A 26,482-nucleotide genomic window follows, 5' to 3' on the forward strand; every position below is an offset into this window, starting at 1 on the left:
CATTCTGGTAGTTGTACCTCTTATCTAAAGGTTAGTTGACATTGCAGCATTTCACACAATAAACCCAGCCCAAAAGGCTGATGGTACAATTGATAGCATGTCGCATGTCTAGTTGAGCATGAGATGGAGTTTAAAGGTTGTGTGTTCCAGTCCCACCCAACTAAAAATTGTAGATTGCCAAATATTTAATCCCAGTCCGTTGTTGATTTTTTTTTCCAAGTCTGTGTGGACACAAATATTGTTGTCTGTCCACATAGAAATCCTCACAGACGGCCTATCCTGTCCACACAGGAACCTGTGGTCTCTTTACTGTCTGTTGCACAATAAACATTATGATGTAATGGTCAAACACAGTCTTCAACAGGCTCTGTGGCGCAATGGATAGCGCATTGGACTCCTAGTTGAAAAGTTGCAATGTAATTCTAAAGGTTCTAGTTGAGCACTTGAGATGTAATTCAAAGGTTGTGGGTTCGAGTCCCACCAGAGTCGTCCTTTAGTAACTCCAGGGTTTGAAGACATGATAATCTCCATTCTGGTGCTTGTACCTCTTATCTAAAGGTTAGTTGACATTGCAGCATTTCACACAATAAACGCAGCCCAAAAGGCTGCATGGTACAATTGATAGCATGTTGCATGTCTAGTTGAGCACAAGATGGAGTTTAAAGGTTGTGTGTACCAGTCCCACCCAACTAACACTTGTAGATTGCCAAATATTTAATCCCAGTCCGTTGTTGATTTTTTTTTCCAAGTCTGTGTGGACACAAATATTGTGTCTGTCCACATAGAAATCCTCACAGACGGCCTATCCTGTCCACACAGGAACCTGTGGTCTCTTTACTGTCTGTTGGACAATAAACATTATGATGTAATGGTCAAACACAGTCTTCAACAGGCTCTGTGGCGCAATGGATAGCGCATTGGACTCCTAGTTGAAAAGTTGCGATGTAATTCTAAAGGTTCTAGTTGAGCACTTGAGATGTAATTCAAAGGTTGTGGGTTCGAGTCCCACCAGAGTCGTCCTTTAGTAACTCCAGGGTTTGAAGACATGATAATCTCCATTCTGGCAGTTGTACCTCTTATCTAAAGGTTAGTTGACATTGCAGCATTTCACACAATAAACCCAGCCCAAAAGGCTGATGGTACAATTGATAGCATGTCGCATGTCTAGTTGAGCATGAGATGGAGTTTAAAGGTTGTGTGTTCCAGTCCCACCCAACTAACAATTGTAGATTGCAAAATATTTCATCCCAGTCCGTTGTTGATTTTTTTTTCCAAGTCTGTGTGGACACAAATATTGTTGTCTGTCCACATAGAAATCCTCACAGACGGCCTATCCTGTCCACACAGGAACCTGTGGTCTCTTTACTGTCTGTTGCACAATAAACATTATGATGGAATGGTCAAACACAGTCTTCAACAGGCTCTGTGGCGCAATGGATATAGTGCATTGGACTTCTAGTTGAGCACTTGAGATGTAATTCAAAGGTTGTGGGTTCGAGTCCCACCAGAGTCGTCCTTTAGTAACTCCAGGGTTTGAAGACATGATAATCTCCATTCTGGTAGTTGTACCTCTTATCTAAAGGTTAGTTGACATTGCAGCATTTCAAACAATAAACCCAGCCCAAAAGGCTGATGGTACAATTGATAGCATGTCGCATGTCTAGTTGAGCATGAGATGGAGTTTAAAGGTTGTGTGTTCCAGTCCCACCCAACTAACAATTGTAGATTGCCAAATATTTAATCCCAGTCCGTTGTTGATTTTTTTTTCCAAGTCTGTGTGGACACAAATATTGTGTCTGTCCACATAGAAATCCTCACAGACGGCCTATCCTGTCCACACAGGAACCTGTGGTCTCTTTACTGTCTGTTGCACAATAAACATTATGATGGAATGGTCAAACACAGTCTTCAACAGGCTCTGTGGCGCAATGGATAGCGCATTGGACTCCTAGTTGAAAAGTTGCGATGTAATTCTAAAGGTTCTAGTTGAGCACTTGAGATGTAATTCAAAGGTTGTGGGTTCGAGTCCCACCAGAGTCGTCCTTTAGTAACTCCAGGGTTTGAAGACATGATAATCTCCATTCTGGCAGTTGTACCTCTTATCTAAAGGTTAGTTGACATTGCAGCATTTCACACAATAAACCCAGCCCAAAAGGCTGATGGTACAATTGATAGCATGTCGCATGTCTAGTTGAGCATGAGATGGAGTTTAAAGGTTGTGTGTTCCAGTCCCACCCAACTAACAATTGTAGATTGCAAAATATTTCATCCCAGTCCGTTGTTGATTTTTTTTTCCAAGTCTGTGTGGACACAAATATTGTTGTCTGTCCACATAGAAATCCTCACAGACGGCCTATCCTGTCCACACAGGAACCTGTGGTCTCTTTACTGTCTGTTGCACAATAAACATTATGATGGAATGGTCAAACACAGTCTTCAACAGGCTCTGTGGCGCAATGGATATAGTGCATTGGACTTCTAGTTGAGCACTTGAGATGTAATTCAAAGGTTGTGGGTTCGAGTCCCACCAGAGTCGTCCTTTAGTAACTCCAGGGTTTGAAGACATGATAATCTCCATTCTGGTAGTTGTACCTCTTATCTAAAGGTTAGTTGACATTGCAGCATTTCAAACAATAAACCCAGCCCAAAAGGCTGATGGTACAATTGATAGCATGTCGCATGTCTAGTTGAGCATGAGATGGAGTTTAAAGGTTGTGTGTTCCAGTCCCACCCAACTAACAATTGTAGATTGCCAAATATTTAATCCCAGTCCGTTGTTGATTTTTTTTTCCAAGTCTGTGTGGACACAAATATTGTGTCTGTCCACATAGAAATCCTCACAGACGGCCTATCCTGTCCACACAGGAACCTGTGGTCTCTTTACTGTCTGTTGCACAATAAACATTATGATGGAATGGTCAAACACAGTCTTCAACAGGCTCTGTGGCGCAATGGATAGCGCATTGGACTTCTAGTTGAGCACTTGAGATGTAATTCAAAGGTTGTGGGTTCGAGTCCCACCAGAGTCATCCTTTAGTAACTCCAGGGTTTGAAGACATGATAATCTCCATTCTGGTAGTTGTACCTCTTATCTAAAGGTTAGTTGACATTGCAGCATTTCACACAATAAACCCAGCCCAAAAGGCTGATGGTACAATTGATAGCATGTCGCATGTCTAGTTGAGCATGAGATGGAGTTTAAAGGTTGTGTGTTCCAGTCCCACCCAACTAAAAATTGTAGATTGCCAAATATTTAATCCCAGTCCGTTGTTGATTTTTTTTTCCAAGTCTGTGTGGACACAAATATTGTTGTCTGTCCACATAGAAATCCTCACAGACGGCCTATCCTGTCCACACAGGAACCTGTGGTCTCTTTACTGTCTGTTGCACAATAAACATTATGATGTAATGGTCAAACACAGTCTTCAACAGGCTCTGTGGCGCAATGGATAGCGCATTGGACTCCTAGTTGAAAAGTTGCAATGTAATTCTAAAGGTTCTAGTTGAGCACTTGAGATGTAATTCAAAGGTTGTGGGTTCGAGTCCCACCAGAGTCGTCCTTTAGTAACTCCAGGGTTTGAAGACATGATAATCTCCATTCTGGTAGTTGTACCTCTTATCTAAAGGTTAGTTGACATTGCAGCATTTCACACAATAAACCCAGCCCAAAAGGCTGATGGTACAATTGATAGCATGTCGCATGTCTAGTTGAGCATGAGATGGAGTTTAAAGGTTGTGTGTTCCAGTCCCACCCAACTAAAAATTGTAGATTGCCAAATATTTAATCCCAGTCCGTTGTTGATTTTTTTTTCCAAGTCTGTGTGGACACAAATATTGTTGTCTGTCCACATAGAAATCCTCACAGACGGCCTATCCTGTCCACACAGGAACCTGTGGTCTCTTTACTGTCTGTTGCACAATAAACATTATGATGTAATGGTCAAACACAGTCTTCAACAGGCTCTGTGGCGCAATGGATAGCGCATTGGACTCCTAGTTGAAAAGTTGCGATGTAATTCTAAAGGTTCTAGTTGAGCACTTGAGATGTAATTCAAAGGTTGTGGGTTCGAGTCCCACCAGAGTCGTCCTTTAGTAACTCCAGGGTTTGAAGACATGATAATCTCCATTCTGGTAGTTGTACCTCTTATCTAAAGGTTAGTTGACATTGCAGCATTTCACACAATAAACCCAGCCCAAAAGGCTGATGGTACAATTGATAGCATGTCGCATGTCTAGTTGAGCATGAGATGGAGTTTAAAGGTTGTGTGTTCCAGTCCCACCCAACTAACAATTGTAGATTGCAAAATATTTCATCCCAGTCCGTTGTTGATTTTTTTTTCCAAGTCTGTGTGGACACAAATATTGTTGTCTGTCCACATAGAAATCCTCACAGACGGCCTATCCTGTCCACACAGGAACCTGTGGTCTCTTTACTGTCTGTTGCACAATAAACATTATGATGGAATGGTCAAACACAGTCTTCAACAGGCTCTGTGGCGCAATGGATATAGTGCATTGGACTTCTAGTTGAGCACTTGAGATGTAATTCAAAGGTTGTGGGTTCGAGTCCCACCAGAGTCGTCCTTTAGTAACTCCAGGTTTTGAAGACATGATAATCTCCATTCTGGTAGTTGTACCTCTTATCTAAAGGTTAGTTGACATTGCAGCATTTCAAACAATAAACCCAGCCCAAAAGGCTGATGGTACAATTGATAGCATGTCGCATGTCTAGTTGAGCATGAGATGGAGTTTAAAGGTTGTGTGTTCCAGTCCCACCCAACTAACAATTGTAGATTGCCAAATATTTAATCCCAGTCCGTTGTTGATTTTTTTTTCCAAGTCTGTGTGGACACAAATATTGTGTCTGTCCACATAGAAATCCTCACAGACGGCCTATCCTGTCCACACAGGAACCTGTGGTCTCTTTACTGTCTGTTGCACAATAAACATTATGATGGAATGGTCAAACACAGTCTTCAACAGGCTCTGTGGCGCAATGGATATAGTGCATTGGACTTCTAGTTGAGCACTTGAGATGTAATTCAAAGGTTGTGGGTTCGACTCCCACCAGAGTCGTCCTTTAGTAACACCAGGGTTTGAACACATGATAATCTCCATTCTGGTAGTTGTACCTCTTATCTAAAGGTTAGTTGACATTGCAGCATTTCAAACAATAAACCCAGCCCAAAAGGCTGATGGTACAATTGATAGCATGTCGCATGTCTAGTTGAGCATGAGATGGAGTTTAAAGGTTGTGTGTTCCAGTCCCACCCAACTAACAATTGTAGATTGCCAAATATTTAATCCCAGTCCGTTGTTGATTTTTTTTTCCAAGTCTGTGTGGACACAAATATTGTGTCTGTCCACATAGAAATCCTCACAGACGGCCTATCCTGTCCACACAGGAACCTGTGGTCTCTTTACTGTCTGTTGCACAATAAACATTATGATGGAATGGTCAAACACAGTCTTCAACAGGCTCTGTGGCGCAATGGATAGCGCATTGGACTTCTAGTTGAGCACTTGAGATGTAATTCAAAGGTTGTGGGTTCGAGTCCCACCAGAGTCATCCTTTAGTAACTCCAGGGTTTGAAGACATGATAATCTCCATTCTGGTAGTTGTACCGGTCATGTTGCATGTCTAGTTGAGCACAAGATGGAGTTTAAAGGTTGTGTGTACCAGTCCCACCCAACTAACACTTGTAGATTGCCAAATATTTAATCCCAGTCCGTTGTTGATTTTTTTTTCCAAGTCTGTGTGGACACAAATATTGTGTCTGTCCGCATAGAAATCCTCACAGACGGCCTATCCTGTCCACACAGGAACCTGTGGTCTCTTTACTGTCTGTTGGACAATAAACATTATGATGTAATGGTCAAACACAGTCTTCAACAGGCTCTGTGGCGCAATGGATAGCGCATTGGACTCCTAGTTGAAAAGTTGCGATGTAATTCTAAAGGTTCTAGTTGAGCACTTGAGATGTAATTCAAAGGTTGTGGGTTCGAGTCCCACCAGAGTCGTCCTTTAGTAACTCCAGGGTTTGAAGACATGATAATCTCCATTCTGGTAGTTGTACCTCTTATCTAAAGGTTAGTTGACATTGCAGCATTTCACACAATAAACCCAGCCCAAAAGGCTGATGGTACAATTGATAGCATGTCGCATGTCTAGTTGAGCATGAGATGGAGTTTAAAGGTTGTGTGTTCCAGTCCCACCCAACTAACAATTGTAGATTGCAAAATATTTCATCCCAGTCCGTTGTTGATTTTTTTTTCCAAGTCTGTGTGGACACAAATATTGTTGTCTGTCCACATAGAAATCCTCACAGACGGCCTATCCTGTCCACACAGGAACCTGTGGTCTCTTTACTGTCTGTTGCACAATAAACATTATGATGGAATGGTCAAACACAGTCTTCAACAGGCTCTGTGGCGCAATGGATATAGTGCATTGGACTTCTAGTTGAGCACTTGAGATGTAATTCAAAGGTTGTGGGTTCGAGTCCCACCAGAGTCGTCCTTTAGTAACTCCAGGGTTTGAAGACATGATAATCTCCATTCTGGTAGTTGTACCTCTTATCTAAAGGTTAGTTGACATTGCAGCATTTCAAACAATAAACCCAGCCCAAAAGGCTGATGGTACAATTGATAGCATGTCGCATGTCTAGTTGAGCATGAGATGAAGTTTAAAGGTTGTGTGTTCCAGTCCCACCCAACTAACAATTGTAGATTGCCAAATATTTAATCCCAGTCCGTTGTTGATTTTTTTTTCCAAGTCTGTGTGGACACAAATATTGTGTCTGTCCACATAGAAATCCTCACAGACGGCCTATCCTGTCCACACAGGAACCTGTGGTCTCTTTACTGTCTGTTGCACAATAAACATTATGATGGAATGGTCAAACACAGTCTTCAACAGGCTCTGTGGCGCAATGGATAGCGCATTGGACTTCTAGTTGAGCACTTGAGATGTAATTCAAAGGTTGTGGGTTCGAGTCCCACCAGAGTCATCCTTTAGTAACTCCAGGGTTTGAAGACATGATAATCTCCATTCTGGTAGTTGTACCTCTTATCTAAAGGTTAGTTGACATTGCAGCATTTCACACAATAAACCCAGCCCAAAAGGCTGATGGTACAATTGATAGCATGTCGCATGTCTAGTTGAGCATGAGATGGAGTTTAAAGGTTGTGTGTTCCAGTCCCACCCAACTAAAAATTGTAGATTGCCAAATATTTAATCCCAGTCCGTTGTTGATTTTTTTTTCCAAGTCTGTGTGGACACAAATATTGTTGTCTGTCCACATAGAAATCCTCACAGACGGCCTATCCTGTCCACACAGGAACCTGTGGTCTCTTTACTGTCTGTTGCACAATAAACATTATGATGTAATGGTCAAACACAGTCTTCAACAGGCTCTGTGGCGCAATGGATAGCGCATTGGACTCCTAGTTGAAAAGTTGCAATGTAATTCTAAAGGTTCTAGTTGAGCACTTGAGATGTAATTCAAAGGTTGTGGGTTCGAGTCCCACCAGAGTCGTCCTTTAGTAACTCCAGGGTTTGAAGACATGATAATCTCCATTCTGGTAGTTGTACCTCTTATCTAAAGGTTAGTTGACATTGCAGCATTTCACACAATAAACGCAGCCCAAAAGGCTGGATGGTACAATTGATAGCATGTCGCATGTCTAGTTGAGCATGAGATGGAGTTTAAAGGTTGTATGTTCCAGTCCCAACCAACTAACAATTGTAGATTGCCAAATATTTAATCCCAGTCCGTTGATTTTTTTCCAAGTCTGTGTGGACACAAATATTGTGTCTGTCCACATAGAAATCCTCACAGACGGCCTATCCTGTCCACACAGGAACCTGTGGTCTTGTACTGTCTGTTGCACAATAAACATTATGATGGAATGGTCAAACACAGTCTTCAACAGGCTCTGTGGCGCAATGGATAGCGCATTGGACTTCTAGTTGAGCACTTGAGATGTAATTCAAAGGTTGTGGGTTCGAGTCCCACCAGAGTCGTCCTTTAGTAACTCCAGGGTTTGAAGACATGATAATCTCCATTCTGGTAGTTGTACCTCTTATCTAAAGGTTAGTTGACATTGCAGCATTTCACACAATAAACCCAGCCCAAAAGGCTGATGGTACAATTGATAGCATGTCGCATGTCTAGTTGAGCATGAGATGGAGTTTAAAGGTTGTGTGTTCCAGTCCCACCCAACTAACAATTGTAGATTGCAAAATATTTCATCCCAGTCCGTTGTTGATTTTTTTTTCCAAGTCTGTGTGGACACAAATATTGTTGTCTGTCCACATAGAAATCCTCACAGACGGCCTATCCTGTCCACACAGGAACCTGTGGTCTCTTTACTGTCTGTTGCACAATAAACATTATGATGTAATGGTCAAACACAGTCTTCAACAGGCTCTGTGGCGCAATGGATAGCGCATTGGACTCCTAGTTGAAAAGTTGCGATGTAATTCTAAAGGTTCTAGTTGAGCACTTGAGATGTAATTCAAAGGTTGTGGGTTCGAGTCCCACCAGAGTCGTCCTTTAGTAACTCCAGGGTTTGAAGACATGATAATCTCCATTCTGGTAGTTGTACCTCTTATCTAAAGGTTAGTTGACATTGCAGCATTTCACACAATAAACCCAGCCCAAAAGGCTGATGGTACAATTGATAGCATGTCGCATGTCTAGTTGAGCATGAGATGGAGTTTAAAGGTTGTGTGTTCCAGTCCCACCCAACTAACAATTGTAGATTGCAAAATATTTCATCCCAGTCCGTTGTTGATTTTTTTTCCAAGTCTGTGTGGACACAAATATTGTTGTCTGTCCACATAGAAATCCTCACAGACGGCCTATCCTGTCCACACAGGAACCTGTGGTCTCTTTACTGTCTGTTGCACAATAAACATTATGATGGAATGGTCAAACACAGTCTTCAACAGGCTCTGTGGCGCAATGGATATAGTGCATTGGACTTCTAGTTGAGCACTTGAGATGTAATTCAAAGGTTGTGGGTTCGAGTCCCACCAGAGTCGTCCTTTAGTAACTCCAGGTTTTGAAGACATGATAATCTCCATTCTGGTAGTTGTACCTCTTATCTAAAGGTTAGTTGACATTGCAGCATTTCAAACAATAAACCCAGCCCAAAAGGCTGATGGTACAATTGATAGCATGTCGCATGTCTAGTTGAGCATGAGATGGAGTTTAAAGGTTGTGTGTTCCAGTCCCACCCAACTAACAATTGTAGATTGCCAAATATTTAATCCCAGTCCGTTGTTGATTTTTTTTTCCAAGTCTGTGTGGACACAAATATTGTGTCTGTCCACATAGAAATCCTCACAGACGGCCTATCCTGTCCACACAGGAACCTGTGGTCTCTTTACTGTCTGTTGCACAATAAACATTATGATGGAATGGTCAAACACAGTCTTCAACAGGCTCTGTGGCGCAATGGATATAGTGCATTGGACTTCTAGTTGAGCACTTGAGATGTAATTCAAAGGTTGTGGGTTCGAGTCCCACCAGAGTCGTCCTTTAGTAACACCAGGGTTTGAACACATGATAATCTCCATTCTGGTAGTTGTACCTCTTATCTAAAGGTTAGTTGACATTGCAGCATTTCAAACAATAAACCCAGCCCAAAAGGCTGATGGTACAATTGATAGCATGTCGCATGTCTAGTTGAGCATGAGATGGAGTTTAAAGGTTGTGTGTTCCAGTCCCACCCAACTAACAATTGTAGATTGCCAAATATTTAATCCCAGTCCGTTGTTGATTTTTTTTTCCAAGTCTGTGTGGACACAAATATTGTGTCTGTCCACATAGAAATCCTCACAGACGGCCTATCCTGTCCACACAGGAACCTGTGGTCTCTTTACTGTCTGTTGCACAATAAACATTATGATGGAATGGTCAAACACAGTCTTCAACAGGCTCTGTGGCGCAATGGATAGCGCATTGGACTTCTAGTTGAGCACTTGAGATGTAATTCAAAGGTTGTGGGTTCGAGTCCCACCAGAGTCATCCTTTAGTAACTCCAGGGTTTGAAGACATGATAATCTCCATTCTGGTAGTTGTACCGGTCATGTTGCATGTCTAGTTGAGCACAAGATGGAGTTTAAAGGTTGTGTGTACCAGTCCCACCCAACTAACACTTGTAGATTGCCAAATATTTAATCCCAGTCCGTTGTTGATTTTTTTTTCCAAGTCTGTGTGGACACAAATATTGTGTCTGTCCGCATAGAAATCCTCACAGACGGCCTATCCTGTCCACACAGGAACCTGTGGTCTCTTTACTGTCTGTTGGACAATAAACATTATGATGTAATGGTCAAACACAGTCTTCAACAGGCTCTGTGGCGCAATGGATAGCGCATTGGACTCCTAGTTGAAAAGTTGCGATGTAATTCTAAAGGTTCTAGTTGAGCACTTGAGATGTAATTCAAAGGTTGTGGGTTCGAGTCCCACCAGAGTCGTCCTTTAGTAACTCCAGGGTTTGAAGACATGATAATCTCCATTCTGGTAGTTGTACCTCTTATCTAAAGGTTAGTTGACATTGCAGCATTTCACACAATAAACCCAGCCCAAAAGGCTGATGGTACAATTGATAGCATGTCGCATGTCTAGTTGAGCATGAGATGGAGTTTAAAGGTTGTGTGTTCCAGTCCCACCCAACTAACAATTGTAGATTGCAAAATATTTCATCCCAGTCCGTTGTTGATTTTTTTTTCCAAGTCTGTGTGGACACAAATATTGTTGTCTGTCCACATAGAAATCCTCACAGACGGCCTATCCTGTCCACACAGGAACCTGTGGTCTCTTTACTGTCTGTTGCACAATAAACATTATGATGGAATGGTCAAACACAGTCTTCAACAGGCTCTGTGGCGCAATGGATATAGTGCATTGGACTTCTAGTTGAGCACTTGAGATGTAATTCAAAGGTTGTGGGTTCGAGTCCCACCAGAGTCGTCCTTTAGTAACTCCAGGGTTTGAAGACATGATAATCTCCATTCTGGTAGTTGTACCTCTTATCTAAAGGTTAGTTGACATTGCAGCATTTCAAACAATAAACCCAGCCCAAAAGGCTGATGGTACAATTGATAGCATGTCGCATGTCTAGTTGAGCATGAGATGGAGTTTAAAGGTTGTGTGTTCCAGTCCCACCCAACTAACAATTGTAGATTGCCAAATATTTAATCCCAGTCCGTTGTTGATTTTTTTTTCCAAGTCTGTGTGGACACAAATATTGTGTCTGTCCACATAGAAATCCTCACAGACGGCCTATCCTGTCCACACAGGGACCTGTGGTCTCTTTACTGTCTGTTGCACAATAAACATTATGATGGAATGGTCAAACACAGTCTTCAACAGGCTCTGTGGCGCAATGGATAGCGCATTGGACTTCTAGTTGAGCACTTGAGATGTAATTCAAAGGTTGTGGGTTCGAGTCCCACCAGAGTCATCCTTTAGTAACTCCAGGGTTTGAAGACATGATAATCTCCATTCTGGTAGTTGTACCTCTTATCTAAAGGTTAGTTGACATTGCAGCATTTCACACAATAAACGCAGCCCAAAAGGCTGGATGGTACAATTGATAGCATGTCGCATGTCTAGTTGAGCATGAGATGGAGTTTAAAGGTTGTATGTTCCAGTCCCAACCAACTAACAATTGTAGATTGCCAAATATTTAATCCCAGTCCGTTGATTTTTTTCCAAGTCTGTGTGGACACAAATATTGTGTCTGTCCACATAGAAATCCTCACAGACGGCCTATCCTGTCCACACAGGAACCTGTGGTCTTGTACTGTCTGTTGCACAATAAACATTATGATGGAATGGTCAAACACAGTCTTCAACAGGCTCTGTGGCGCAATGGATAGCGCATTGGACTTCTAGTTGAGCACTTGAGATGTAATTCAAAGGTTGTGGGTTCGAGTCCCACCAGAGTCGTGCTTTAGTAACTCCAGGGTTTGAAGACATGATAATCTCCATTCTGGTAGTTGTACCTCTTATCTAAAGTTTAGTTGACATTGCAGCATTTCACACAATAAACGCAGCCCAAAAGGCTGCATGGTACAATTGATAGCATGTTGCATGTCTAGTTGAGCATGAGATGGAGTTTAAAGGTTGTGTGTACCAGTCCCACCCAACTAACACTTGTAGATTGTCAAATATTTAATCCCAGTCCGTTGTTGATTTTTTTTTCCAAGTCTGTGTGGACACAAATATTGTTGTCGGTCCACATAGAAATCCTCACAGACGGCCTATCCTGTCCACACAGGAACCTGTGGTCTTGTACTGTCTGTTGCACAATAAACATTATGATGGAATGGTCAAACACAGTCTTCAACAGGCTCTGTGGCGCAATGGATAGCGCATTGGACTTCTAGTTGAGCACTTGAGATGTAATTCAAAGGTTGTGGGTTCGTGTCCCACCAGAGTCGTGCTTTAGTAACTCCAGGGTTTGAAGACATGATAATCTCCATTCTGGTAGTTGTACCTCTTATCTAAAGGTTAGTTGACATTGCAGCATTTCACACAATAAACGCAGCCCAAAAGGCTGCATGGTACAATTGATAGCATGTTGCATGTCTAGTTGAGCATGAGATGGAGTTTAAAGGTTGTGTGTACCAGTCCCACCCAACTAACACTTGTAGATTGCCAAATATTTAATCCCAGTCCGTTGTTGATTTTTTTTTCCAAGTCTGTGTGGACACAAATATTGTTGTCTGTCCACATAGAAATCCTCACTGATGGCCTATCCTGTCCACACAGGAACCTGTGGTCTCTTTACTGTCTGTTGGACAATAAACATTATGATGTAATGGTCAAACACAGTCTTCAACAGGCTCTGTGGCGCAATGGATAGCGCATTGGACTCCTAGTTGAAAAGTTGCGATGTAATTCTAAAGGTTCTAGTTGAGCACTTGAGATGTAATTCAAAGGTTGTGGGTTCGAGTCCCACCAGAGTCGTCCTTTAGTAACTCCAGGGTTTGAAGACATGATAATCTCCATTCTGGTAGTTGTACCTCTTATCTAAAGGTTAGTTGACATTGCAGCATTTCAAACAATAAACCCAGCCCAAAAGGCTGATGGTACAATTGATAGCATGTCGCATGTCTAGTTGAGCATGAGATGGAGTTTAAAGGTTGTGTGTTCCAGTCCCACCCAACTAACAATTGTAGATTGCCAAATATTTAATACCAGTCCGTTGTTGATTTTTTTTTCCAAGTCTGTGTGGACACAAATATTGTGTCTGTCCACATAGAAATCCTCACAGACGGCCTATCCTGTCCACACAGGAACCTGTGGTCTCTTTACTGTCTGTTGCACAATAAACATTATGATGGAATGGTCAAACACAGTCTTCAACAGGCTCTGTGGCGCAATGGATAGCGCATTGGACTTCTAGTTGAGCACTTGAGATGTAATTCAAAGGTTGTGGGTTCGAGTCCCACCAGAGTCGTCCTTTAGTAACTCCAGGGTTTGAAGACATGATAATCTCCATTCTGGTGCTTGTACCTCTTATCTAAAGGTTAGTTGACATTGCAGCATTTCACACAATAAACGCAGCCCAAAAGGCTGCATGGTACAATTGATAGCATGTTGCATGTCTAGTTGAGCACAAGATGGAGTTTAAAGGTTGTGTGTACCAGTCCCACCCAACTAACACTTGTAGATTGCCAAATATTTAATCCCAGTCCGTTGTTGATTTTTTTTTCCAAGTCTGTGTGGACACAAATATTGTGTCTGTCCACATAGAAATCCTCACAGACGGCCTATCCTGTCCACACAGGAACCTGTGGTCTCTTTACTGTCTGTTGGACAATAAACATTATGATGTAATGGTCAAACACAGTCTTCAACAGGCTCTGTGGCGCAATGGATAGCGCATTGGACTCCTAGTTGAAAAGTTGCGATGTAATTCTAAAGGTTCTAGTTGAGCACTTGAGATGTAATTCAAAGGTTGTGGGTTCGAGTCCCACCAGAGTCGTCCTTTAGTAACTCCAGGGTTTGAAGACATGATAATCTCCATTCTGGTAGTTGTACCTCTTATCTAAAGGTTAGTTGACATTGCAGCATTTCACACAATAAACCCAGCCCAAAAGGCTGATGGTACAATTGATAGCATGTCGCATGTCTAGTTGAGCATGAGATGGAGTTTAAAGGTTGTGTGTTCCAGTCCCACCCAACTAACAATTGTAGATTGCCAAATATTTAATACCAGTCCGTTGTTGATTTTTTTTTCCAAGTCTGTGTGGACACAAATATTGTGTCTGTCCACATAGAAATCCTCACAGACGGCCTATCCTGTCCACACAGGAACCTGTGGTCTCTTTACTGTCTGTTGCACAATAAACATTATGATGGAATGGTCAAACACAGTCTTCAACAGGCTCTGTGGCGCAATGGATAGCGCATTGGACTTCTAGTTGAGCACTTGAGATGTAATTCAAAGGTTGTGGGTTCGAGTCCCACCAGAGTCGTCCTTTAGTAACTCCAGGGTTTGAAGACATGATAATCTCCATTCTGGTGCTTGTACCTCTTATCTAAAGGTTAGTTGACATTGCAGCATTTCACACAATAAACGCAGCCCAAAAGGCTGCATGGTACAATTGATAGCATGTTGCATGTCTAGTTGAGCACAAGATGGAGTTTAAAGGTTGTGTGTACCAGTCCCACCCAACTAACACTTGTAGATTGCCAAATATTTAATCCCAGTCCGTTGTTGATTTTTTTTTCCAAGTCTGTGTGGACACAAATATTGTGTCTGTCCACATAGAAATCCTCACAGACGGCCTATCCTGTCCACACAGGAACCTGTGGTCTCTTTACTGTCTGTTGGACAATAAACATTATGATGTAATGGTCAAACACAGTCTTCAACAGGCTCTGTGGCGCAATGGATAGCGCATTGGACTCCTAGTTGAAAAGTTGCGATGTAATTCTAAAGGTTCTAGTTGAGCACTTGAGATGTAATTCAAAGGTTGTGGGTTCGAGTCCCACCAGAGTCGTCCTTTAGTAACTCCAGGGTTTGAAGACATGATAATCTCCATTCTGGTAGTTGTACCTCTTATCTAAAGGTTAGTTGACATTGCAGCATTTCACACAATAAACCCAGCCCAAAAGGCTGATGGTACAATTGATAGCATGTCGCATGTCTAGTTGAGCATGAGATGGAGTTTAAAGGTTGTGTGTTCCAGTCCCACCCAACTAACAATTGTAGATTGCAAAATATTTCATCCCAGTCCGTTGTTGATTTTTTTTTCCAAGTCTGTGTGGACACAAATATTGTTGTCTGTCCACATAGAAATCCTCACAGACGGCCTATCCTGTCCACACAGGAACCTGTGGTCTCTTTACTGTCTGTTGCACAATAAACATTATGATGGAATGGTCAAACACAGTCTTCAACAGGCTCTGTGGCGCAATGGATATAGTGCATTGGACTTCTAGTTGAGCACTTGAGATGTAATTCAAAGGTTGTGGGTTCGAGTCCCACCAGAGTCGTCCTTTAGTAACTCCAGGGTTTGAAGACATGATAATCTCCATTCTGGTAGTTGTACCTCTTATCTAAAGGTTAGTTGACATTGCAGCATTTCAAACAATAAACCCAGCCCAAAAGGCTGATGGTACAATTGATAGCATGTCGCATGTCTAGTTGAGCATGAGATGGAGTTTAAAGGTTGTGTGTTCCAGTCCCACCCAACTAACAATTGTAGATTGCCAAATATTTAATCCCAGTCCGTTGTTGATTTTTTTTTCCAAGTCTGTGTGGACACAAATATTGTGTCTGTCCACATAGAAATCCTCACAGACGGCCTATCCTGTCCACACAGGAACCTGTGGTCTCTTTACTGTCTGTTGCACAATAAACATTATGATGGAATGGTCAAACACAGTCTTCAACAGGCTCTGTGGCGCAATGGATAGCGCATTGGACTTCTAGTTGAGCACTTGAGATGTAATTCAAAGGTTGTGGGTTCGAGTCCCACCAGAGTCATCCTTTAGTAACTCCAGGGTTTGAAGACATGATAATCTCCATTCTGGTAGTTGTACCTCTTATCTAAAGGTTAGTTGACATTGCAGCATTTCACACAATAAACCCAGCCCAAAAGGCTGATGGTACAATTGATAGCATGTCGCATGTCTAGTTGAGCATGAGGTGGAGTTTAAAGGTTGTGTGTTCCAGTCCCACCCAACTAAAAATTGTAGATTGCCAAATATTTAATCCCAGTCCGTTGTTGATTTTTTTTTCCAAGTCTGTGTGGACACAAATATTGTTGTCTGTCCACATAGAAATCCTCACAGACGGCCTATCCTGTCCACACAGGAACCTGTGGTCTCTTTACTGTCTGTTGCACAATAAACATTATGATGTAATGGTCAAACACAGTCTTCAACAGGCTCTGTGGCGCAATGGATAGCGCATTGGACTCCTAGTTGAAAAGTTGCAATGTAATTCTAAAGGTTCTAGTTGAGCACTTGAGATGTAATTCAAAGGTTGTGGGTTCGAGTCCCACCAGAGTCGTCCTTTAGTAACTCCAGGGTTTGAAGACATGATAATCTCCATTCTGGTAGTTGTACCTCTTATCTAAAGGTTAGTTGACATTGCAGCATTTCACACAATAAACGCAGCCCAAAAGGCTGCATGGTACAATTGATAGCATGTTGCATGTCTAGTTGAGCATGAGATGGAGTTTAAAGGTTGTGTGTACCAGTCCCACCCAACTAACACTTGTAGATTGCCAAATATTTAATCCCAGTCCGTTGTTGATTTTTTTTTCCAAGTCTGTGTGGACACAAATATTGTTGTCTGTCCACATAGAAATCCTCACTGATGGCCTATCCTGTCCACACAGGAACCTGTGGTCTCTTTACTGTCTGTTGGACAATAAACATTATGATGTAATGGTCAAACACAGTCTTCAACAGGCTCTGTGGCGCAATGGATAGCGCATTGGACTCCTAGTTGAAAAGTTGCGATGTAATTCTAAAGGTTCTAGTTGAGCACTTGAGATGTAATTCAAAGGTTGTGGGTTCGAGTCCCACCAGAGTCGTCCTTTAGTAACTCCAGGGTTTGAAGACATGATAATCTCCATTCTGGTAGTTGTACCTCTTATCTAAAGGTTAGTTGACATTGCAGCATTTCAAACAATAAACCCAGCCCAAAAGGCTGATGGTACAATTGATAGCATGTCGCATGTCTAGTTGAGCATGAGATGGAGTTTAAAGGTTGTGTGTTCCAGTCCCACCCAACTAACAATTGTAGATTGCCAAATATTTAATACCAGTCCGTTGTTGATTTTTTTTTCCAAGTCTGTGTGGACACAAATATTGTGTCTGTCCACATAGAAATCCTCACAGACGGCCTATCCTGTCCACACAGGAACCTGTGGTCTCTTTACTGTCTGTTGCACAATAAACATTATGATGGAATGGTCAAACACAGTCTTCAACAGGCTCTGTGGCGCAATGGATAGCGCATTGGACTTCTAGTTGAGCACTTGAGATGTAATTCAAAGGTTGTGGGTTCGAGTCCCACCAGAGTCGTCCTTTAGTAACTCCAGGGTTTGAAGACATGATAATCTCCATTCTGGTGCTTGTACCTCTTATCTAAAGGTTAGTTGACATTGCAGCATTTCACACAATAAACGCAGCCCAAAAGGCTGCATGGTACAATTGATAGCATGTTGCATGTCTAGTTGAGCACAAGATGGAGTTTAAAGGTTGTGTGTACCAGTCCCACCCAACTAACACTTGTAGATTGCCAAATATTTAATCCCAGTCCGTTGTTGATTTTTTTTTCCAAGTCTGTGTGGACACAAATATTGTGTCTGTCCACATAGAAATCCTCACAGACGGCCTATCCTGTCCACACAGGAACCTGTGGTCTCTTTACTGTCTGTTGGACAATAAACATTATGATGTAATGGTCAAACACAGTCTTCAACAGGCTCTGTGGCGCAATGGATAGCGCATTGGACTCCTAGTTGAAAAGTTGCGATGTAATTCTAAAGGTTCTAGTTGAGCACTTGAGATGTAATTCAAAGGTTGTGGGTTCGAGTCCCACCAGAGTCGTCCTTTAGTAACTCCAGGGTTTGAAGACATGATAATCTCCATTCTGGTAGTTGTACCTCTTATCTAAAGGTTAGTTGACATTGCAGCATTTCACACAATAAACCCAGCCCAAAAGGCTGATGGTACAATTGATAGCATGTCGCATGTCTAGTTGAGCATGAGATGGAGTTTAAAGGTTGTGTGTTCCAGTCCCACCCAACTAACAATTGTAGATTGCCAAATATTTAATACCAGTCCGTTGTTGATTTTTTTTTCCAAGTCTGTGTGGACACAAATATTGTGTCTGTCCACATAGAAATCCTCACAGACGGCCTATCCTGTCCACACAGGAACCTGTGGTCTCTTTACTGTCTGTTGCACAATAAACATTATGATGGAATGGTCAAACACAGTCTTCAACAGGCTCTGTGGCGCAATGGATAGCGCATTGGACTTCTAGTTGAGCACTTGAGATGTAATTCAAAGGTTGTGGGTTCGAGTCCCACCAGAGTCGTCCTTTAGTAACTCCAGGGTTTGAAGACATGATAATCTCCATTCTGGTGCTTGTACCTCTTATCTAAAGGTTAGTTGACATTGCAGCATTTCACACAATAAACGCAGCCCAAAAGGCTGCATGGTACAATTGATAGCATGTTGCATGTCTAGTTGAGCACAAGATGGAGTTTAAAGGTTGTGTGTACCAGTCCCACCCAACTAACACTTGTAGATTGCCAAATATTTAATCCCAGTCCGTTGTTGATTTTTTTTTCCAAGTCTGTGTGGACACAAATATTGTGTCTGTCCACATAGAAATCCTCACAGACGGCCTATCCTGTCCACACAGGAACCTGTGGTCTCTTTACTGTCTGTTGGACAATAAACATTATGATGTAATGGTCAAACACAGTCTTCAACAGGCTCTGTGGCGCAATGGATAGCGCATTGGACTCCTAGTTGAAAAGTTGCGATGTAATTCTAAAGGTTCTAGTTGAGCACTTGAGATGTAATTCAAAGGTTGTGGGTTCGAGTCCCACCAGAGTCGTCCTTTAGTAACTCCAGGGTTTGAAGACATGATAATCTCCATTCTGGTAGTTGTACCTCTTATCTAAAGGTTAGTTGACATTGCAGCATTTCACACAATAAACCCAGCCCAAAAGGCTGATGGTACAATTGATAGCATGTCGCATGTCTAGTTGAGCATGAGATGGAGTTTAAAGGTTGTGTGTTCCAGTCCCACCCAACTAACAATTGTAGATTGCAAAATATTTCATCCCAGTCCGTTGTTGATTTTTTTTTCCAAGTCTGTGTGGACACAAATATTGTTGTCTGTCCACATAGAAATCCTCACAGACGGCCTATCCTGTCCACACAGGAACCTGTGGTCTCTTTACTGTCTGTTGCACAATAAACATTATGATGGAATGGTCAAACACAGTCTTCAACAGGCTCTGTGGCGCAATGGATATAGTGCATTGGACTTCTAGTTGAGCACTTGAGATGTAATTCAAAGGTTGTGGGTTCGAGTCCCACCAGAGTCGTCCTTTAGTAACTCCAGGGTTTGAAGACATGATAATCTCCATTCTGGTAGTTGTACCTCTTATCTAAAGGTTAGTTGACATTGCAGCATTTCAAACAATAAACCCAGCCCAAAAGGCTGATGGTACAATTGATAGCATGTCGCATGTCTAGTTGAGCATGAGATGGAGTTTAAAGGTTGTGTGTTCCAGTCCCACCCAACTAACAATTGTAGATTGCCAAATATTTAATCCCAGTCCGTTGTTGATTTTTTTTTCCAAGTCTGTGTGGACACAAATATTGTGTCTGTCCACATAGAAATCCTCACAGACGGCCTATCCTGTCCACACAGGAACCTGTGGTCTCTTTACTGTCTGTTGCACAATAAACATTATGATGGAATGGTCAAACACAGTCTTCAACAGGCTCTGTGGCGCAATGGATAGCGCATTGGACTTCTAGTTGAGCACTTGAGATGTAATTCAAAGGTTGTGGGTTCGAGTCCCACCAGAGTCATCCTTTAGTAACTCCAGGGTTTGAAGACATGATAATCTCCATTCTGGTAGTTGTACCTCTTATCTAAAGGTTAGTTGACATTGCAGCATTTCACACAATAAACCCAGCCCAAAAGGCTGATGGTACAATTGATAGCATGTCGCATGTCTAGTTGAGCATGAGATGGAGTTTAAAGGTTGTGTGTTCCAGTCCCACCCAACTAAAAATTGTAGATTGCCAAATATTTAATCCCAGTCCGTTGTTGATTTTTTTTTCCAAGTCTGTGTGGACACAAATATTGTTGTCTGTCCACATAGAAATCCTCACAGACGGCCTATCCTGTCCACACAGGAACCTGTGGTCTCTTTACTGTCTGTTGCACAATAAACATTATGATGTAATGGTCAAACACAGTCTTCAACAGGCTCTGTGGCGCAATGGATAGCGCATTGGACTCCTAGTTGAAAAGTTGCAATGTAATTCTAAAGGTTCTAGTTGAGCACTTGAGATGTAATTCAAAGGTTGTGGGTTCGAGTCCCACCAGAGTCGTCCTTTAGTAACTCCAGGGTTTGAAGACATGATAATCTCCATTCTGGTAGTTGTACCTCTTATCTAAAGGTTAGTTGACATTGCAGCATTTCACACAATAAACGCAGCCCAAAAGGCTGGATGGTACAATTGATAGCATGTCGCATGTCTAGTTGAGCATGAGATGGAGTTTAAAGGTTGTATGTTCCAGTCCCAACCAACTAACAATTGTAGATTGCCAAATATTTAATCCCAGTCCGTTGATTTTTTTCCAAGTCTGTGTGGACACAAATATTGTGTCTGTCCACATAGAAATCCTCACAGACGGCCTATCCTGTCCACACAGGAACCTGTGGTCTTGTACTGTCTGTTGCACAATAAACATTATGATGGAATGGTCAAACACAGTCTTCAACAGGCTCTGTGGCGCAATGGATAGCGCATTGGACTTCTAGTTGAGCACTTGAGATGTAATTCAAAGGTTGTGGGTTCGAGTCCCACCAGAGTCGTGCTTTAGTAACTCCAGGGTTTGAAGACATGATAATCTCCATTCTGGTAGTTGTACCTCTTATCTAAAGGTTAGTTGACATTGCAGCATTTCACACAATAAACGCAGCCCAAAAGGCTGCATGGTACAATTGATAGCATGTTGCATGTCTAGTTGAGCATGAGATGGAGTTTAAAGGTTGTGTGTACCAGTCCCACCCAACTAACACTTGTAGATTGTCAAATATTTAATCCCAGTCCGTTGTTGATTTTTTTTTTCCAAGTCTGTGTGGACACAAATGTTGTTGTCTGTCCACATAGAAATCCTCACAGACGGCCTATCCTGTCCACACAGGAACCTGTGGTCTTGTACTGTCTGTTGCACAATAAACATTATGATGGAATGGTCAAACACAGTCTTCAACAGGCTCTGTGGCGCAATGGATAGCGCATTGGACTTCTAGTTGAGCACTTGAGATGTAATTCAAAGGTTGTGGGTTCGAGTCCCACCAGAGTCGTGCTTTAGTAACTCCAGGGTTTGAAGACATGATAATCTCCATTCTGGTAGTTGTACCTCTTATCTAAAGGTTAGTTGACATTGCAGCATTTCACACAATAAACGCAGCCCAAAAGGCTGGATGGTACAATTGATAGCATGTGGCATGTCTAGTTGAGCATGAGATGGAGTTTAAAGGTTGTATGTTCCAGTCCCAACCAACTAACAATTGTAGATTGCCAAATATTTAATCCCAGTCCGTTGATTTTTTTCCAAGTCTGTGTGGACACAAATATTGTGTCTGTCCACATAGAAATCCTCACAGACGGCCTATCCTGTCCACACAGGAACCTGTGGTCTTGTACTGTCTGTTGCACAATAAACATTATGATGGAATGGTCAAACACAGTCTTCAACAGGCTCTGTGGCGCAATGGATAGCGCATTGGACTTCTAGTTGAGCACTTGAGATGTAATTCAAAGGTTGTGGGTTCGAGTCCCACCAGAGTCGTGCTTTAGTAACTCCAGGGTTTGAAGACATGATAATCTCCATTCTGGTAGTTGTACCTCTTATCTAAAGGTTAGTTGACATTGCAGCATTTCACACAATAAACGCAGCCCAAAAGGCTGGATGGTACAATTGATAGCATGTCGCATGTCTAGTTGAGCATGAGATGGAGTTTAAAGGTTGTGTGTACCAGTCCCACCCAACTAACACTTGTAGATTGTCAAATATTTAATCCCAGTCCGTTGTTGATTTTTTTTTTCCAAGTCTGTGTGGACACAAATATTGTTGTCTGTCCACATAGAAATCCTTACAGACGGCCTATCCTGTCCACACAGGAACCTGTGGTCTTGTACTGTCTGTTGCACAATAAACATTATGATGGAATGGTCAAACACAGTCTTCAACAGGCTCTGTGGCGCAATGGATAGCGCATTGGACTTCTAGTTGAGCACTTGAGATGTAATTCAAAGGTTGTGGGTTCGAGTCCCACCAGAGTCGTGCTTTAGTAACTCCAGGGTTTGAAGACATGATAATCTCCATTCTGGTAGTTGTACCTCTTATCTAAAGGTTAGTTGACATTGCAGCATTTCACACAATAAACGCAGCCCAAAAGGCTGGATGGTACAATTGATAGCATGTCGCATGTCTAGTTGAGCATGAGATGGAGTTTAAAGGTTGTATGTTCCAGTCCCAACCAACTAACAATTGTAGATTGCCAAATATTTAATCCCAGTCCGTTGATTTTTTTCCAAGTCTGTGTGGACACAAATATTGTGTCTGTCCACATAGAAATCCTCACAGACGGCCTATCCTGTCCACACAGGAACCTGTGGTCTTGTACTGTCTGTTGCACAATAAACATTATGATGGAATGGTCAAACACAGTCTTCAACAGGCTCTGTGGCGCAATGGATAGCGCATTGGACTTCTAGTTGAGCACTTGAGATGTAATTCAAAGGTTGTGGGTTCGAGTCCCACCAGAGTCGTGCTTTAGTAACTCCAGGGTTTGAAGACATGATAATCTCCATTCTGGTAGTTGTACCTCTTATCTAAAGGTTAGTTGACATTGCAGCATTTCACACAATAAACGCAGCCCAAAAGGCTGGATGGTACAATTGATAGCATGTGGCATGTCTAGTTGAGCATGAGATGGAGTTTAAAGGTTGTATGTTCCAGTCCCAACCAACTAACAATTGTAGATTGCCAAATATTTAATCCCAGTCCGTTGATTTTTTTCCAAGTCTGTGTGGACACAAATATTGTGTCTGTCCACATAGAAATCCTCACAGACGGCCTATCCTGTCCACACAGGAACCTGTGGTCTTGTACTGTCTGTTGCACAATAAACATTATGATGGAATGGTCAAACACAGTCTTCAACAGGCTCTGTGGCGCAATGGATAGCGCATTGGACTTCTAGTTGAGCACTTGAGATGTAATTCAAAGGTTGTGGGTTCGAGTCCCACCAGAGTCGTGCTTTAGTAACTCCAGGGTTTGAAGACATGATAATCTCCATTCTGGTAGTTGTACCTCTTATCTAAAGGTTAGTTGACATTGCAGCATTTCACACAATAAACGCAGCCCAAAAGGCTGCATGGTACAATTGATAGCATGTTGCATGTCTAGTTGAGCATGAGATGGAGTTTAAAGGTTGTGTGTACCAGTCCCACCCAACTAACACTTGTAGATTGCCAAATATTTAATCCCAGTCCGTTGTTGATTTTTTTTTCCAAGTCTGTGTGGACACAAATATTGTTGTCTGTCCACATAGAAATCCTCACTGATGGCCTATCCTGTCCACACAGGAACCTGTGGTCTCTTTACTGTCTGTTGGACAATAAACATTATGATGTAATGGTCAAACACAGTCTTCAACAGGCTCTGTGGCGCAATGGATAGCGCATTGGACTCCTAGTTGAAAAGTTGCGATGTAATTCTAAAGGTTCTAGTTGAGCACTTGAGATGTAATTCAAAGGTTGTGGGTTCGAGTCCCACCAGAGTCGTGCTTTAGTAACTCCAGGGTTTGAAGACATGATAATCTCCATTCTGGTAGTTGTACCTCTTATCTAAAGGTTAGTTGACATTGCAGCATTTCACACAATAAACGCAGCCCAAAAGGCTGCATGGTACAATTGATAGCATGTTGCATGTCTAGTTGAGCATGAGATGGAGTTTAAAGGTTGTGTGTACCAGTCCCACCCAACTAACACTTGTAGATTGCCAAATATTTAATCCCAGTCCGTTGTTGATTTTTTTTTCCAAGTCTGTGTGGACACAAATATTGTTGTCTGTCCACATAGAAATCCTCACTGATGGCCTATCCTGTCCACACAGGAACCTGTGGTCTCTTTACTGTCTGTTGGACAATAAACATTATGATGTAATGGTCAAACACAGTCTTCAACAGGCTCTGTGGCGCAATGGATAGCGCATTGGACTCCTAGTTGAAAAGTTGCGATGTAATTCTAAAGGTTCTAGTTGAGCACTTGAGATGTAATTCAAAGGTTGTGGGTTCGAGTCCCACCAGAGTCGTCCTTTAGTAACTCCAGGGTTTGAAGACATGATAATCTCCATTCTGGTAGTTGTACCTCTTATCTAAAGGTTAGTTGACATTGCAGCATTTCACACAATAAACCCAGCCCAAAAGGCTGATGGTACAATTGATAGCATGTCGCATGTCTAGTTGAGCATGAGATGGAGTTTAAAGGTTGTGTGTTCCAGTCCCACCCAACTAACAATTGTAGATTGCAAAATATTTCATCCCAGTCCGTTGTTGATTTTTTTTTCCAAGTCTGTGTGGACACAAATATTGTTGTCTGTCCACATAGAAATCCTCACAGACGGCCTATCCTGTCCACACAGGAACCTGTGGTCTCTTTACTGTCTGTTGCACAATAAACATTATGATGGAATGGTCAAACACAGTCTTCAACAGGCTCTGTGGCGCAATGGATATAGTGCATTGGACTTCTAGTTGAGCACTTGAGATGTAATTCAAAGGTTGTGGGTTCGAGTCCCACCAGAGTCGTCCTTTAGTAACTCCAGGGTTTGAAGACATGATAATCTCCATTCTGGTAGTTGTACCTCTTATCTAAAGGTTAGTTGACATTGCAGCATTTCAAACAATAAACCCAGCCCAAAAGGCTGATGGTACAATTGATAGCATGTCGCATGTCTAGTTGAGCATGAGATGGAGTTTAAAGGTTGTGTGTACCAGTCCCACCCAACTAACACTTGTAGATTGCCAAATATTTAATCCCAGTCCGTTGTTGATTTTTTTTTCCAAGTCTGTGTGGACACAAATATTGTGTCTGTCCACATAGAAATCCTCACAGACGGCCTATCCTGTCCACACAGGAACCTGTGGTCTCTTTACTGTCTGTTGGACAATAAACATTATGATGTAATGGTCAAACACAGTCTTCAACAGGCTCTGTGGCGCAATGGATAGCGCATTGGACTCCTAGTTGAAAAGTTGCGATGTAATTCTAAAGGTTCTAGTTGAGCACTTGAGATGTAATTCAAAGGTTGTGGGTTCGAGTCCCACCAGAGTCGTCCTTTAGTAACTCCAGGGTTTGAAGACATGATAATCTCCATTCTGGTAGTTGTACCTCTTATCTAAAGGTTAGTTGACATTGCAGCATTTCACACAATAAACCCAGCCCAAAAGGCTGATGGTACAATTGATAGCATGTCGCATGTCTAGGTGAGCATGAGATGGAGTTTAAAGGTTGTGTGTTCCAGTCCCACCCAACTAACAATTGTAGATTGCCAAATATTTAATACCAGTCCGTTGTTGATTTTTTTTTCCAAGTCTGTGTGGACACAAATATTGTGTCTGTCCACATAGAAATCCTCACAGACGGCCTATCCTGTCCACACAGGAACCTGTGGTCTCTTTACTGTCTGTTGCACAATAAACATTATGATGGAATGGTCAAACACAGTCTTCAACAGGCTCTGTGGCGCAATGGATAGCGCATTGGACTTCTAGTTGAGCACTTGAGATGTAATTCAAAGGTTGTGGGTTCGAGTCCCACCAGAGTCGTCCTTTAGTAACTCCAGGGTTTGAAGACATGATAATCTCCATTCTGGTGCTTGTACCTCTTATCTAAAGGTTAGTTGACATTGCAGCATTTCACACAATAAACGCAGCCCAAAAGGCTGCATGGTACAATTGATAGCATGTTGCATGTCTAGTTGAGCACAAGATGGAGTTTAAAGGTTGTGTGTACCAGTCCCACCCAACTAACACTTGTAGATTGCCAAATATTTAATCCCAGTCCGTTGTTGATTTTTTTTTCCAAGTCTGTGTGGACACAAATATTGTGTCTGTCCACATAGAAATCCTCACAGACGGCCTATCCTGTCCACACAG

The 26,482-nt window shown here is 42.2% G+C and overlaps 52 non-coding genes across 52 annotated transcripts; all 52 read left to right on the forward strand.

Annotated features, from left to right (window-relative positions):
* The first annotated feature begins 363 nt into the window (after nt 1-363).
* trnar-ccu (transfer RNA arginine (anticodon CCU)) lies at nt 364-489 on the forward strand. Its single transcript has 2 exons — nt 364-400; nt 454-489. It is a non-coding gene; the product is annotated as a tRNA-Arg (tRNA).
* Nucleotides 490-891: 402 nt separating this feature from the next.
* Nucleotides 892-1,017, forward strand: trnar-ccu (transfer RNA arginine (anticodon CCU)). Its single transcript has 2 exons — nt 892-928; nt 982-1,017. It is a non-coding gene; the product is annotated as a tRNA-Arg (tRNA).
* Nucleotides 1,018-1,419: 402 nt separating this feature from the next.
* Nucleotides 1,420-1,513, forward strand: trnar-ucu (transfer RNA arginine (anticodon UCU)). The gene is given in 2 exon segments: nt 1,420-1,458; nt 1,478-1,513. It is a non-coding gene; the product is annotated as a tRNA-Arg (tRNA).
* A 401-nt stretch (nt 1,514-1,914) lies between these two features.
* Nucleotides 1,915-2,040, forward strand: trnar-ccu (transfer RNA arginine (anticodon CCU)). The gene is made up of 2 exons: nt 1,915-1,951; nt 2,005-2,040. It is a non-coding gene; the product is annotated as a tRNA-Arg (tRNA).
* A 402-nt stretch (nt 2,041-2,442) lies between these two features.
* On the forward strand, nt 2,443-2,536 carry trnar-ucu (transfer RNA arginine (anticodon UCU)). The gene is given in 2 exon segments: nt 2,443-2,481; nt 2,501-2,536. It is a non-coding gene; the product is annotated as a tRNA-Arg (tRNA).
* Nucleotides 2,537-2,937: 401 nt separating this feature from the next.
* On the forward strand, nt 2,938-3,029 carry trnar-ucu (transfer RNA arginine (anticodon UCU)). The gene is given in 2 exon segments: nt 2,938-2,974; nt 2,994-3,029. It is a non-coding gene; the product is annotated as a tRNA-Arg (tRNA).
* A 402-nt stretch (nt 3,030-3,431) lies between these two features.
* Nucleotides 3,432-3,557, forward strand: trnar-ccu (transfer RNA arginine (anticodon CCU)). The gene is made up of 2 exons: nt 3,432-3,468; nt 3,522-3,557. It is a non-coding gene; the product is annotated as a tRNA-Arg (tRNA).
* A 402-nt stretch (nt 3,558-3,959) lies between these two features.
* trnar-ccu (transfer RNA arginine (anticodon CCU)) lies at nt 3,960-4,085 on the forward strand. Its single transcript has 2 exons — nt 3,960-3,996; nt 4,050-4,085. It is a non-coding gene; the product is annotated as a tRNA-Arg (tRNA).
* Nucleotides 4,086-4,487: 402 nt separating this feature from the next.
* trnar-ucu (transfer RNA arginine (anticodon UCU)) lies at nt 4,488-4,581 on the forward strand. Its single transcript is given in 2 exon segments — nt 4,488-4,526; nt 4,546-4,581. It is a non-coding gene; the product is annotated as a tRNA-Arg (tRNA).
* Nucleotides 4,582-4,982: 401 nt separating this feature from the next.
* trnar-ucu (transfer RNA arginine (anticodon UCU)) lies at nt 4,983-5,076 on the forward strand. Its single transcript is given in 2 exon segments — nt 4,983-5,021; nt 5,041-5,076. It is a non-coding gene; the product is annotated as a tRNA-Arg (tRNA).
* Nucleotides 5,077-5,477: 401 nt separating this feature from the next.
* On the forward strand, nt 5,478-5,569 carry trnar-ucu (transfer RNA arginine (anticodon UCU)). Its single transcript is given in 2 exon segments — nt 5,478-5,514; nt 5,534-5,569. It is a non-coding gene; the product is annotated as a tRNA-Arg (tRNA).
* A 326-nt stretch (nt 5,570-5,895) lies between these two features.
* Nucleotides 5,896-6,021, forward strand: trnar-ccu (transfer RNA arginine (anticodon CCU)). Its single transcript has 2 exons — nt 5,896-5,932; nt 5,986-6,021. It is a non-coding gene; the product is annotated as a tRNA-Arg (tRNA).
* Nucleotides 6,022-6,423: 402 nt separating this feature from the next.
* Nucleotides 6,424-6,517, forward strand: trnar-ucu (transfer RNA arginine (anticodon UCU)). Its single transcript is given in 2 exon segments — nt 6,424-6,462; nt 6,482-6,517. It is a non-coding gene; the product is annotated as a tRNA-Arg (tRNA).
* Nucleotides 6,518-6,918: 401 nt separating this feature from the next.
* Nucleotides 6,919-7,010, forward strand: trnar-ucu (transfer RNA arginine (anticodon UCU)). The gene is given in 2 exon segments: nt 6,919-6,955; nt 6,975-7,010. It is a non-coding gene; the product is annotated as a tRNA-Arg (tRNA).
* Nucleotides 7,011-7,412: 402 nt separating this feature from the next.
* On the forward strand, nt 7,413-7,538 carry trnar-ccu (transfer RNA arginine (anticodon CCU)). The gene is made up of 2 exons: nt 7,413-7,449; nt 7,503-7,538. It is a non-coding gene; the product is annotated as a tRNA-Arg (tRNA).
* Nucleotides 7,539-7,934: 396 nt separating this feature from the next.
* On the forward strand, nt 7,935-8,026 carry trnar-ucu (transfer RNA arginine (anticodon UCU)). The gene is given in 2 exon segments: nt 7,935-7,971; nt 7,991-8,026. It is a non-coding gene; the product is annotated as a tRNA-Arg (tRNA).
* Nucleotides 8,027-8,428: 402 nt separating this feature from the next.
* On the forward strand, nt 8,429-8,554 carry trnar-ccu (transfer RNA arginine (anticodon CCU)). Its single transcript has 2 exons — nt 8,429-8,465; nt 8,519-8,554. It is a non-coding gene; the product is annotated as a tRNA-Arg (tRNA).
* A 401-nt stretch (nt 8,555-8,955) lies between these two features.
* Nucleotides 8,956-9,049, forward strand: trnar-ucu (transfer RNA arginine (anticodon UCU)). The gene is given in 2 exon segments: nt 8,956-8,994; nt 9,014-9,049. It is a non-coding gene; the product is annotated as a tRNA-Arg (tRNA).
* A 401-nt stretch (nt 9,050-9,450) lies between these two features.
* On the forward strand, nt 9,451-9,544 carry trnar-ucu (transfer RNA arginine (anticodon UCU)). Its single transcript is given in 2 exon segments — nt 9,451-9,489; nt 9,509-9,544. It is a non-coding gene; the product is annotated as a tRNA-Arg (tRNA).
* A 401-nt stretch (nt 9,545-9,945) lies between these two features.
* On the forward strand, nt 9,946-10,037 carry trnar-ucu (transfer RNA arginine (anticodon UCU)). The gene is given in 2 exon segments: nt 9,946-9,982; nt 10,002-10,037. It is a non-coding gene; the product is annotated as a tRNA-Arg (tRNA).
* A 326-nt stretch (nt 10,038-10,363) lies between these two features.
* trnar-ccu (transfer RNA arginine (anticodon CCU)) lies at nt 10,364-10,489 on the forward strand. The gene is made up of 2 exons: nt 10,364-10,400; nt 10,454-10,489. It is a non-coding gene; the product is annotated as a tRNA-Arg (tRNA).
* A 402-nt stretch (nt 10,490-10,891) lies between these two features.
* On the forward strand, nt 10,892-10,985 carry trnar-ucu (transfer RNA arginine (anticodon UCU)). Its single transcript is given in 2 exon segments — nt 10,892-10,930; nt 10,950-10,985. It is a non-coding gene; the product is annotated as a tRNA-Arg (tRNA).
* Nucleotides 10,986-11,386: 401 nt separating this feature from the next.
* trnar-ucu (transfer RNA arginine (anticodon UCU)) lies at nt 11,387-11,478 on the forward strand. The gene is given in 2 exon segments: nt 11,387-11,423; nt 11,443-11,478. It is a non-coding gene; the product is annotated as a tRNA-Arg (tRNA).
* Nucleotides 11,479-11,874: 396 nt separating this feature from the next.
* On the forward strand, nt 11,875-11,966 carry trnar-ucu (transfer RNA arginine (anticodon UCU)). Its single transcript is given in 2 exon segments — nt 11,875-11,911; nt 11,931-11,966. It is a non-coding gene; the product is annotated as a tRNA-Arg (tRNA).
* A 402-nt stretch (nt 11,967-12,368) lies between these two features.
* On the forward strand, nt 12,369-12,460 carry trnar-ucu (transfer RNA arginine (anticodon UCU)). The gene is given in 2 exon segments: nt 12,369-12,405; nt 12,425-12,460. It is a non-coding gene; the product is annotated as a tRNA-Arg (tRNA).
* A 403-nt stretch (nt 12,461-12,863) lies between these two features.
* trnar-ccu (transfer RNA arginine (anticodon CCU)) lies at nt 12,864-12,989 on the forward strand. The gene is made up of 2 exons: nt 12,864-12,900; nt 12,954-12,989. It is a non-coding gene; the product is annotated as a tRNA-Arg (tRNA).
* A 401-nt stretch (nt 12,990-13,390) lies between these two features.
* Nucleotides 13,391-13,482, forward strand: trnar-ucu (transfer RNA arginine (anticodon UCU)). The gene is given in 2 exon segments: nt 13,391-13,427; nt 13,447-13,482. It is a non-coding gene; the product is annotated as a tRNA-Arg (tRNA).
* A 402-nt stretch (nt 13,483-13,884) lies between these two features.
* trnar-ccu (transfer RNA arginine (anticodon CCU)) lies at nt 13,885-14,010 on the forward strand. The gene is made up of 2 exons: nt 13,885-13,921; nt 13,975-14,010. It is a non-coding gene; the product is annotated as a tRNA-Arg (tRNA).
* Nucleotides 14,011-14,411: 401 nt separating this feature from the next.
* Nucleotides 14,412-14,503, forward strand: trnar-ucu (transfer RNA arginine (anticodon UCU)). The gene is given in 2 exon segments: nt 14,412-14,448; nt 14,468-14,503. It is a non-coding gene; the product is annotated as a tRNA-Arg (tRNA).
* Nucleotides 14,504-14,905: 402 nt separating this feature from the next.
* trnar-ccu (transfer RNA arginine (anticodon CCU)) lies at nt 14,906-15,031 on the forward strand. The gene is made up of 2 exons: nt 14,906-14,942; nt 14,996-15,031. It is a non-coding gene; the product is annotated as a tRNA-Arg (tRNA).
* Nucleotides 15,032-15,433: 402 nt separating this feature from the next.
* On the forward strand, nt 15,434-15,527 carry trnar-ucu (transfer RNA arginine (anticodon UCU)). The gene is given in 2 exon segments: nt 15,434-15,472; nt 15,492-15,527. It is a non-coding gene; the product is annotated as a tRNA-Arg (tRNA).
* Nucleotides 15,528-15,928: 401 nt separating this feature from the next.
* Nucleotides 15,929-16,020, forward strand: trnar-ucu (transfer RNA arginine (anticodon UCU)). Its single transcript is given in 2 exon segments — nt 15,929-15,965; nt 15,985-16,020. It is a non-coding gene; the product is annotated as a tRNA-Arg (tRNA).
* A 402-nt stretch (nt 16,021-16,422) lies between these two features.
* trnar-ccu (transfer RNA arginine (anticodon CCU)) lies at nt 16,423-16,548 on the forward strand. The gene is made up of 2 exons: nt 16,423-16,459; nt 16,513-16,548. It is a non-coding gene; the product is annotated as a tRNA-Arg (tRNA).
* A 403-nt stretch (nt 16,549-16,951) lies between these two features.
* On the forward strand, nt 16,952-17,077 carry trnar-ccu (transfer RNA arginine (anticodon CCU)). Its single transcript has 2 exons — nt 16,952-16,988; nt 17,042-17,077. It is a non-coding gene; the product is annotated as a tRNA-Arg (tRNA).
* A 401-nt stretch (nt 17,078-17,478) lies between these two features.
* On the forward strand, nt 17,479-17,570 carry trnar-ucu (transfer RNA arginine (anticodon UCU)). Its single transcript is given in 2 exon segments — nt 17,479-17,515; nt 17,535-17,570. It is a non-coding gene; the product is annotated as a tRNA-Arg (tRNA).
* Nucleotides 17,571-17,972: 402 nt separating this feature from the next.
* On the forward strand, nt 17,973-18,098 carry trnar-ccu (transfer RNA arginine (anticodon CCU)). The gene is made up of 2 exons: nt 17,973-18,009; nt 18,063-18,098. It is a non-coding gene; the product is annotated as a tRNA-Arg (tRNA).
* A 401-nt stretch (nt 18,099-18,499) lies between these two features.
* On the forward strand, nt 18,500-18,591 carry trnar-ucu (transfer RNA arginine (anticodon UCU)). Its single transcript is given in 2 exon segments — nt 18,500-18,536; nt 18,556-18,591. It is a non-coding gene; the product is annotated as a tRNA-Arg (tRNA).
* A 402-nt stretch (nt 18,592-18,993) lies between these two features.
* trnar-ccu (transfer RNA arginine (anticodon CCU)) lies at nt 18,994-19,119 on the forward strand. The gene is made up of 2 exons: nt 18,994-19,030; nt 19,084-19,119. It is a non-coding gene; the product is annotated as a tRNA-Arg (tRNA).
* Nucleotides 19,120-19,521: 402 nt separating this feature from the next.
* Nucleotides 19,522-19,615, forward strand: trnar-ucu (transfer RNA arginine (anticodon UCU)). The gene is given in 2 exon segments: nt 19,522-19,560; nt 19,580-19,615. It is a non-coding gene; the product is annotated as a tRNA-Arg (tRNA).
* A 401-nt stretch (nt 19,616-20,016) lies between these two features.
* trnar-ucu (transfer RNA arginine (anticodon UCU)) lies at nt 20,017-20,108 on the forward strand. The gene is given in 2 exon segments: nt 20,017-20,053; nt 20,073-20,108. It is a non-coding gene; the product is annotated as a tRNA-Arg (tRNA).
* Nucleotides 20,109-20,510: 402 nt separating this feature from the next.
* Nucleotides 20,511-20,636, forward strand: trnar-ccu (transfer RNA arginine (anticodon CCU)). The gene is made up of 2 exons: nt 20,511-20,547; nt 20,601-20,636. It is a non-coding gene; the product is annotated as a tRNA-Arg (tRNA).
* A 396-nt stretch (nt 20,637-21,032) lies between these two features.
* On the forward strand, nt 21,033-21,124 carry trnar-ucu (transfer RNA arginine (anticodon UCU)). Its single transcript is given in 2 exon segments — nt 21,033-21,069; nt 21,089-21,124. It is a non-coding gene; the product is annotated as a tRNA-Arg (tRNA).
* Nucleotides 21,125-21,527: 403 nt separating this feature from the next.
* Nucleotides 21,528-21,619, forward strand: trnar-ucu (transfer RNA arginine (anticodon UCU)). The gene is given in 2 exon segments: nt 21,528-21,564; nt 21,584-21,619. It is a non-coding gene; the product is annotated as a tRNA-Arg (tRNA).
* A 396-nt stretch (nt 21,620-22,015) lies between these two features.
* Nucleotides 22,016-22,107, forward strand: trnar-ucu (transfer RNA arginine (anticodon UCU)). The gene is given in 2 exon segments: nt 22,016-22,052; nt 22,072-22,107. It is a non-coding gene; the product is annotated as a tRNA-Arg (tRNA).
* Nucleotides 22,108-22,510: 403 nt separating this feature from the next.
* On the forward strand, nt 22,511-22,602 carry trnar-ucu (transfer RNA arginine (anticodon UCU)). The gene is given in 2 exon segments: nt 22,511-22,547; nt 22,567-22,602. It is a non-coding gene; the product is annotated as a tRNA-Arg (tRNA).
* A 396-nt stretch (nt 22,603-22,998) lies between these two features.
* On the forward strand, nt 22,999-23,090 carry trnar-ucu (transfer RNA arginine (anticodon UCU)). The gene is given in 2 exon segments: nt 22,999-23,035; nt 23,055-23,090. It is a non-coding gene; the product is annotated as a tRNA-Arg (tRNA).
* Nucleotides 23,091-23,486: 396 nt separating this feature from the next.
* Nucleotides 23,487-23,578, forward strand: trnar-ucu (transfer RNA arginine (anticodon UCU)). Its single transcript is given in 2 exon segments — nt 23,487-23,523; nt 23,543-23,578. It is a non-coding gene; the product is annotated as a tRNA-Arg (tRNA).
* Nucleotides 23,579-23,981: 403 nt separating this feature from the next.
* Nucleotides 23,982-24,107, forward strand: trnar-ccu (transfer RNA arginine (anticodon CCU)). Its single transcript has 2 exons — nt 23,982-24,018; nt 24,072-24,107. It is a non-coding gene; the product is annotated as a tRNA-Arg (tRNA).
* Nucleotides 24,108-24,510: 403 nt separating this feature from the next.
* Nucleotides 24,511-24,636, forward strand: trnar-ccu (transfer RNA arginine (anticodon CCU)). The gene is made up of 2 exons: nt 24,511-24,547; nt 24,601-24,636. It is a non-coding gene; the product is annotated as a tRNA-Arg (tRNA).
* A 402-nt stretch (nt 24,637-25,038) lies between these two features.
* Nucleotides 25,039-25,132, forward strand: trnar-ucu (transfer RNA arginine (anticodon UCU)). Its single transcript is given in 2 exon segments — nt 25,039-25,077; nt 25,097-25,132. It is a non-coding gene; the product is annotated as a tRNA-Arg (tRNA).
* Nucleotides 25,133-25,533: 401 nt separating this feature from the next.
* Nucleotides 25,534-25,659, forward strand: trnar-ccu (transfer RNA arginine (anticodon CCU)). Its single transcript has 2 exons — nt 25,534-25,570; nt 25,624-25,659. It is a non-coding gene; the product is annotated as a tRNA-Arg (tRNA).
* Nucleotides 25,660-26,060: 401 nt separating this feature from the next.
* Nucleotides 26,061-26,152, forward strand: trnar-ucu (transfer RNA arginine (anticodon UCU)). The gene is given in 2 exon segments: nt 26,061-26,097; nt 26,117-26,152. It is a non-coding gene; the product is annotated as a tRNA-Arg (tRNA).
* The last annotated feature ends 330 nt before the right edge of the window (nt 26,153-26,482 follow it).

Source organism: Cololabis saira, unplaced genomic scaffold, assembly GCF_033807715.1.
Source record: "Cololabis saira isolate AMF1-May2022 unplaced genomic scaffold, fColSai1.1 scf097, whole genome shotgun sequence".
Taxonomy (NCBI): domain Eukaryota; kingdom Metazoa; phylum Chordata; class Actinopteri; order Beloniformes; family Belonidae; genus Cololabis; species Cololabis saira.